Source organism: Equus quagga, chromosome 11 (genome assembly GCF_021613505.1).
Source record: "Equus quagga isolate Etosha38 chromosome 11, UCLA_HA_Equagga_1.0, whole genome shotgun sequence".
NCBI classification, from domain to species: Eukaryota; Metazoa; Chordata; class Mammalia; order Perissodactyla; family Equidae; genus Equus; species Equus quagga.
In genome coordinates this window covers 96,041,288-96,050,171 of record NC_060277.1, presented here as the reverse complement: position 1 = coordinate 96,050,171, position 8,884 = coordinate 96,041,288, and the positions used below count along the sequence as shown (strand labels likewise).

The 8,884-nt window shown below is 44.2% G+C and overlaps 1 protein-coding gene across 4 annotated transcripts in view; it reads left to right on the top strand.

The window, feature by feature from the left end:
• The first annotated feature begins 377 nt into the window (after window positions 1-377).
• The window catches only part of STAT3 (signal transducer and activator of transcription 3), a 61,130-nt gene continuing 52,623 nt past the window's right edge, over window positions 378-8,884 (top strand). For 3 of the 4 annotated variants that reach the window (XM_046674533.1, XM_046674534.1, XM_046674532.1), the window contains exon 1: window positions 379-590. The gene's annotated coding sequence lies outside the window, so the exon portion shown is untranslated. Of the gene's footprint in view, window positions 591-8,884 lie in introns of all 4 variants that reach the window. The other variant, XM_046674535.1, reaches the window with a different exon arrangement.

Below are 8,884 nucleotides of genomic sequence, written 5' to 3'. Positions count from 1 at the left end.
CATTTAAAGTGCCTTGACGTCACGCACTGCCAGGAACTCAGCTGAGTTTTCAGCAGGACATTCCGGTCATCTTCCCTCCCTCCCCCCGGGCTTCTGTGCCCAAGGCTTCTGCTCTTCCCTGTTGTTGCGGAGGGAGGAGCACTGAAGCCTCGGAACAGCCTGCACGGGGGCGTTCCCAGCCTTGCCTTGGCTCCGCCCTTTCTCCCAGAGGCTCTCCTCATTGGTCGGTGGGTGGGGCTTTGGGTGTCCGCCGCACGCACTAGGGCCTCTGGGTGGCCGAGAAAACTGGCCGTCTCATGAATTATGCAGGACCGGCGTGTCGTGGCCAGGCGGGGGCTGGGCGGGGATTGGCTGGAGGGGCTGTAATTCAGCGGTTTCCGGAGCTGCGGCGGCGTAGACGGGGAGGGGGAGCCTGGGGTTCCGACGTTGCCGCGGAGGGAGCGAGCCCGAACCGGATCCTTGCCGAGCGCCCCAGCACGGCCGTCTCTCTCCACGTCTGCTAGGAGAGGCCCCCGGCCTCAGGGAGCCCCGCGGCCCGAACCCCGGCGCAAGCGCAGCCCCGGCCTGTCGGGCCTCAGCCCGAGAAACAGGTGAAGGGGGTGAAGGGTGGGGCCGCCCCCCGACGGCCCCCAGGCCTGGGGATCCCGGGGGGCGCCGCAGGGGCCGGGAGCCTTTGGGGTGTTTGGGGGAGTTGTGGATGGAAACTTCAGGGGAGCGGAGGTTACGAGGGGACACGGAGGGTCGCTCTGAAGGGACAACTCCCCAGGATGACAGGAGCGGGCCTCTGGAAGGAAGTTTCGTTCTTCGGAGAAAGGGGGGACGCCGAGGAAGAGAGAGAATGGACTCGAGGGGCATCTAGGGTGAGGGTGGCAGGAGTGAGGGACAGCCCCCGACTTCCTGCTCCCTGGGGCTCTGGGGACGTTCCGGCCCCAGGAGCGACTGTCACGCCGCGGAGATCACCGCGGGGGGGGGGGGGGGGGGGGAGTTGGAAAGAGCCTCCTCCCGTCCCCCGGCGGCTCCCGGCTGAGCCACTTCCTCCGCCTTGCCCAGTTCCCGCTCCTCGGGAGCCAGCTGTGCCCCTCTGGAGGTGGGAATAGGTGTCTTCCCCGACAGCCTCGCGGGCTGGCTGGTTGTGCGTAGGATTATTGCATAAGAATCGAGTTTCCTGTAGGGAAATTGACAGTCTCGAACTCTTTCTAAATTCCCTCCCGTCTTTTTCTAGGTTAAACCGTGATGCCCTCCTCCCCCTTCTAAAAAAACAAAACCCCAATCAAGCCAGCTCTAGAGAGAAATAAACCTCTCTCCTCCTTGACATTGTTCTTTTATAAACACCTGGTACATTCGGCCAGAAGATAAATAATTGAGCCCTTGCGTTTACTGGATTGTGGTGTTGCTTAATTGCATGGGACAGAATGAACCAATCGAGAGTGGGAGTTTTCTGTCTCAGAGCCAAGATCTTGGGCAAATGCAGAGGAAAGGGAAACAAAGACAGGCTGGCCTTGGCAAAGCCATTCGTGCAAACTTTACCTGTGTTTGGGGGGTGTGGTTGGGCTTAAGTTAACAAAATTCCCACTGTCATCCAAGTTGCTTTTTCCTTGTTTAGTACACATCCCTCTGTGTTGTATCAAATGGGGGTATAGTGTTGACACACTTTTTCTTATTAAAAATGTATGTAACGTGCACCTGCTGGTTTTTATTGTGTGTGCATCCAAAGGGGGTATTTATTCTGTGTATGGGTTGTAACTTTTGGCTGGCTGTGTTGATAAAGCATTGATTTGAAGAAATCAGAACAGTAAATCATCTCAGTCTTTTATATGTGGATTTAGACTGTTATGACCTGATTCACCCAATTTTCTATTTTATTTTATCTTAAACGTGTGTATTCCCTGAGTCAAAGGGAAGTAAAATTTTCTTATTACACGTGCCAGACTGGAGTACTAGCAGAATTTTTGCACAGATATTTGTATAGTGGGATGGGGGAAAGAAGTCTGCAATATAAAAAAACATTGTTGTAGATGTTGGAGGGCTGATCTGAGTCTCTATATTTGTTAGCACATCTACCACAAAGAACCACGAGCAAATTCATGAGTATTTTTATATCTAGTTCTTTTGGGAAGAATAACCATTTAGAAATATCCAGTTATGACTTGACCCACAAAAGGTAGAATTAATGTAACGTTAACCCCATTTTGTCGATAAGGGAATTGAAGACAAAGGAACAAGACCCTTGCCCAAGGTAGCGGAAACCCATAGTGGTGGAAATCATACCTTCTATATATTTTGAGTTCTTTAACTGTCTGTGCTTAAGTATTAGGTGTTGATTTAGGGTGAGTGAGGCCCTGCTGGGAAAAGTGTTAGTGAAATTCTGACATATACCTAGACAGTGAAATACTACCAATAGGCTGTGAGACTCCAAGGGAGATATTTAATAAACAGGTGAAAAAAGGAGTACAAATCAGGTTTGCTTAAGGTTATTTTCTTATCTAACTGCTGTCTGTCTTAACTGGTAAGTAACTTTTTAGGCAGCATAATTTACCATCAGAATTTAGCTATTTGCTAATGGAAAGAGATATTTATTTAAGCAAGATTGTAGGTGAAGGACAGTCGTGAACTAAATGTCACTTAAACCAAAGTGTCTTGTGGCTTGATAAGTGGTCATTTGTGTCCCCTGAAAGTTGCTTTCTTCTCCCTGCCTCTGCGTGTCTTGACATTGAGATGTGAAATGGGGCAGAGGTAGTGACGATCATTCCAGCCACTGAGTCCAGTACCTTTTTACCTTAGGGCTTTTTCAGAGGTGGTGTACAAATCAACATATATTTACTTTTTGCAACTTTGTGAAAGTTGCTATGAAGAATAAGACGCCTTGTTCACAGAACTTGCAGTCTGCTGAGACGACTTAATAACTGCTTTATCCATACAATGCAACATGTTGTCCTCGAAGAGATGGGGAGACGTTAAGCCTGTGCTGTCCAACAAAGTAGCTATTATGTATTAAAAACATATAGCATAGATATAGAACATTTCTGTTATCATAGAAAGTTCTCTTGGGACAGTGCTGCATTAAGAGGTACAGGTCTTCAGAGGAAGGAGAGATTATGAGACCTGGAGTTGTCTAGGAAGTCTTCTTGCCAAAGGAGAGATTTGATCTGGGTCCCAAATAATGGTTGGAATTTGATAGGTATAAAGAATTTGGGTGAGGAGGTATGGTGATATAAGATTAACAGATTCCTGGTAGATTAGGGAGGTAAGTGGAGGAGAAGGAGGGCCTCCTTATAAGAGGCTTTGAATGCAAGACCAAGGAATTTTAGTTCTGTCCTTTAGTAGGGGAAGCTTTTAAAGATTTTTCAGGGGCCGGCCCCGTGGCCAAGTGGTTATATTCACACGCTCTGCTTCGGCAGCCCAGGGTTTCACCAGTTCAAATCCTGGGCACGGACATGGCACCACTCCTCAAGCCATGCTGAGGGGGCATCCCATATGCTGCAACTAGAAGGACTCACAACTGAAAATACACAACTATGTACTGGGGGACTTTGGGGAGAAAAAGGAAAAAAAAATCTTAAAAAAAAAAAAGTTTTTCAGGCTGAGTACTCGTGTTAATTAGGGAGTGCCTACTCTGTGTCAGGCACGTGCCTGGTGTTGCTTAGTTTGTACACAGTAAATCAGTGCACATGGTCCCTGCCCTAGGGGAGCTGTCATTGAGGCTGACCCTATAACATGGGCCAGCACCCAGAGAGGGGTGTCTTGACTTACCGGATTTGGTGCTTTGGGTGAAAAAAGCAGACATGCTTAAGTGCGGAAGTGTTTTTTGAGGACTTTTAATTGGCTACAAATGGCCAGTCACATTTTATGTTTCTCATACTTAAAAAATTTTACTGTAACTTTTGGATCATTCATAAAAACCACCACAAAAGCACTTGAGGGACATCCTCAAATCCTGAAGAGCTCCTGGTGTCCTGGAGCAGCCTTGGTGAGATCCAGCAAGATGACATTGCTGTGCTGTTGTTGGTTATGGTGAAAAGAATTAATACTGTGGTTACACATTTGTTGCTAGAAACCTTGGCTTACTATGGTGCCCTTTAGTCGGGATGGGCAGATGGTACTTTGGTGGTAAATGGTTTGAAATGTTTCCAGTTTTTTTAAGGAATAGCATATGGAAGAATGAATTTCTATATGGCCAGTTCTCATTTATCATGTTAGAATTATCCTAACTCTCAGCTCAGATCAGCAAACATTACATATTGAGAGCCAATTACTGTGCTAGGTGGGATACAAGGATAATGAAGTATGGTCCTTGTTTTCAGGGAACTGGAGGTGTTGTTGTGGGGACCATGGGGTGTGCCGTGCCACTGTGGACATAGGACGAGGCAGATGACAGGGTAGTGGTTCAAGGCTCAGGCTCTGGAGTCAAGCAGGTTTGGAAGTGGATCCTGGCTGTACCACTTCCTAGTCAGAATCTGAGCCTCAGGTTTCTTATCTGTAGGGGTTATAGTACCTATCTCCTAGGGCTGTTGAAGATTCGGTGAGGTAATGCAGGTAAAATGCTTAGCAGAATGTCTGGCATACAGTAAGAACTCCATAAATCTAAGTTCTATTAAATGTCCAGGAAAAGAGATGAACTCTTCAGGGGTGAGGGAAAAGCTTTATCATAGAGGGTACACCTGAAGAGGGTTTTGTAGAACGAGTAGGAATTCTCCCGACAAAGTTGAGGAGTGAACAGTTGCATTCAAGGTGGAGGGAACATGAGTGTGCAGAGGCTTAGTACAGCATGGTGTGTTCGGGGAGCTCTAAGTGGAGGTTCTTAGTGTAGGAGAACTAAACTGAGAGGAAAGGAAGCTGCCACATCACTTATCCCTTCTCTTCTGTTAATAATTGGGTTCAAATGTTATTAAAAGAAGTTGTTGTGTCCTGTTTACAAAAGTAATACATGCGATTGTAAAAAAAGATTTAAATTTGTAGAAATATAAACTAAGTATATATATCCTGTTAATAGTCTAGTGCATATGTCTCCAGATTTTTTTTTTGCAGCTTTTTCTACTTAGCAGTTCGTCTTGGACATATTTCTTGCAAATTCCTTTTAACAGCGTAATAAAAGAATTATGAGGAAGGCAAATATACCCCTAAAATAAAATAAGGTTTGGATTATCTGGCTTTCCATTCTGCTACCCCCATCCATAAGAATAAATGACTTTACTAATCACTGAACTTTTCCCTGACCTTTGACTTTTTATCTACATCAGACAAGGAGCTTCTATTTTGAGCTTTTCTAAGTAGCTATTATTGTGGTGTCAGAATGCTTGGGCGATGTTTTTGAGGGTTTCATGGTCCTAAGTTGCTGTAGGAGTTAAAAAGAATGGGCTATGAGGTCAGGCTCCTTGGGTTTTAATCCCACATCCACCACTGCTTAGACCTTGGGTCAGTTGCTTTAACTTTTCTGGGTTTCAGTTTCTTTACCCATAAAATGTGGATACCAAGTCTGATTGTAGGGGAGTTGTGAGGATTAAGCAACATAATGTATATGAATTACTTTGCACAGTGCTTGGCAGATAGCTAAAATTTGAGTGCTAATTAATATTATTCAAAACTGCAGTATCTAATTATAAAGTCAGGCACGTTATGATTCACGGTAGCTATTAATGACCCAAAGGAAAGAAGGAGTGATTGGGAGATTCTAACCTAACAGGAAAAAACTAAGTGAATAGGGACCAGGGGGATTTACACTGTGGTGGAGGAGATGGAGGCTCTCACATGAAAGGAATAGGCAAGGCGAACCATAAATTCCTGTTTACACCAATGCCCTGTGATAAGCCTGTTTGCATATTCCAAAACCTGTGATTGCGGCCCATTTATTTTAAGTAATATTCAACATATTAAAAATTTATTACCACTTAGGAATTTGCACAGTCCCTTGGAGTTCTTCACACTCAAAAAGTACAGATAATATTGAAGGTTTGAGGGGTGGAGGAGTCAGACAAGGAACGTGGGACAGCATACACTTTGGGGATGAGGCCGCATCCCAAGTGGAGTGAATGATCTGTATGAGGCTGGGAGGTGATTTGTCCCTTCACATCTGTGTGTGTGCACATGTGTGTATGTGTATGAGTGTGTGTGTTTTCATTGGAAGAGTAGAGCTTTACTTCCTGTCCTGTAACTTTCCTTTGCAAGCTAATCTGTATTGAAAATTGCCTTGTGGTTAAGAACCACTCAGCTTCTCCATGAAACAGATTCTCTCACCCCAGCACACCAGCTTTCCAGTTTGGAGAAGGCAGGAAAGAAAAGGCCTTCCAGTTGTTTCTTGGCCGTATGTGGGGCAGGAGGGAGCCAGCAGAGCTTGAAAGAGAAAGTAAACCTTCTGGTAAATAAATGGCTTCCATATAGTGGAGGAGGAGTGCAAATTATTAGGGGGATGTTTGGGTAGTTTTTGTAGAAGCCATTTCTGAAAACTGGTTTAGATTAGCGAAGGTGAGCCCAATTTAGGAAAACCCTGCCTTGTTTGGTGTTAACCACCTGTTTTCCCGCTTTGTTGATTGATTTTATTAGTTTGTGGTCTCCTGACCTCTCATTCTTATTATGAGAACTGGAGGATTTGAGTCTGATTTTGAACACCTGCTTAGGTGAAAGCTTCCTAAAATGCATGCTTTTCACATCTTTTCTAATGTTAATTTTGTTTTGCTGTTTAGCAGACACTTTTTCTGACAGAATCTAAGGGCCTTAGACTTTTCCTTGTTTCTCCTTTCCCCCTCATCCACCTAAATGTAATCCTCAAAACCTCAGAGCCCAGATGCTAGCTGTGTAATTACCTCTCCTAGAAACCAACCAAAGTGCACTGTTGCATCGAGTTAGCATTAAAATAGTCGGCCTTTGAATTTTTTTATACTTGTGGTTTAGACACAATAAATATTTAATCTCAGACTGACTTTGCCTGACAAATCAGTTTGGTATATGGGCTTCTCTTTATCAGTATGTTTAGGGAAAGCACATTTATTGAAACATTAACCAGAATAAGACATAATTAGGATGGTAACTGTGTTATGCATAGGGGCGGGTGGAATAATTGAAGCATTCTGAAGCCAAATATCAATATTTATTTATTATTATTATTTTTTTAAAGATTTCACTTTTTCCTTTTTCTCCCCAAAGCCCCGCAGTACATAGTTGTATATTTTAGTTGTGGGTCCTTCTAGCTCTGGCATGTGGGACACCGCCTCAGCATGGCCTAATGAGGGGTGCCATGTCCATGCCCAGGATCCGAATCGGCGAAGCCCTGGGCCGCCGAGGCAGAGCGTGCAAACTTAACCCCTCAGCCAGGGGGCTGGCCCCTCAATATTTATTCTTAATTCCATGTGTAATTGTCCCTTTCCATTTGAGTGCATAAATAAGAGTGACTGTAAGTGGGTAGAAGCGTGTGAGGCACTTAGGGTCCTAATTACTCTGTTGAAGAATCCTAGGTTCGTGGAGCCATTGAAGAGTTCTGTTTCTCAAGTGTACCACTGTGGTGCCAGATGTTGATAGTAGGGGAGCTTGTGCCTGTTGGGGAACAGGGGGCTTATGGAAACTCTGTGTGCTTTCCCTTCAATTTTGGCTTGAACCTAAAACTGCTCTAAAAAGTAAAGTTTATTTAAAAAAAAAATCCTTGCTGCAGAAATATTCACAGTGTCCTGGGTCAGAAGTGCCATCCGTGTATACTGCTGTGTGGTTCCCCAGACTTCTGCCTCAGTAGAAGCTTTGCAATGAGAGTACCATTCCTTTATACCCAGTGAGAATATTTTCCAAGTAATGGAGAGTGAGATTGGAGGTGGAGGATAAAGACTGGAGCAGTCTCTGCTTCCCCTTTCCCTGGGCAAGATCAATGCTGGTCTCAACCACAGATTTACAGCGAGACTGTATCAGTTTTGTTTTTCAGTTCCAGACTCGTTTTCTTTATTATAAAAGCAATATTTTAGGAAAAAAAATTTCAATTAATCGGTACAAAGAGTTATGTAGTAAGTGGAACGTCTTCTCTTTACCTTATCCTCTGCACTCGCTTTCCCAGGACAGCTAGTTACCTATTTCTTACTTATCTTTCCAGAGTGAATACATGTAGACATGCAAATATATTGTTCTCCTTTTCTTTCCCTCCACAGATAGTAACAAATTATACACATAACTTTGTATCTTGCTTTTTGTCATTTTATGTTTACTTTAGAAAACACTCCATGGGAATATGTTTATATCAGTCTCATGTTTTTAAGATCTTCATAGTAGTAGTCCAGGCTGTGGATGGCATAATTTATTTAATTAATCTGCTAATGATAGGCATAAATTGTTTGTAGATCTAAAGACAGAAAACAACGTTATGGTAAGTATGCTCATATTTGTCTTTGGGCACATATGAATAAATCTGTACGTATAGGCTTTTAATTTTTTTTTTTGAGGAAGATCAGCCCTGAGCTAACATCTGCCGCCAATCTTCCTCCTTTTGCTGAGGAAGACTGGCCATGAGCTAACATCTGTGCCCATCTTCCTCTACTTTATATGTGGGATGCCTGCCACAGCATGGCGTGCCAAGTGGTACCATGTTCACACCCAGGATCCGAACTGGCGAACCCCAGGCCGTCAAAGCAGAACCTGTGAACTTAACCACTGTGCCACCGGGCCCCCAGCTTTTAATATTTTAGTCATAATATGCATAGTATTTAGAAATGTAGCTTTGCGGTTAACATAGTGCACATTTTGCCCCTCAAACTTTAATTCTGGGGAGAAGTTTAGCTACTTCATTAAGTGAAACCCCAGTGTGAGTCTGTCATTTGGGCAGGTAGGAATTAGTGCAACTTCTAAAAGCCCAGCTTCCATTGATTTCAACCACTCCATCCCTAAAACACAACAGACTGTTTGGTGTTAAGCTCTG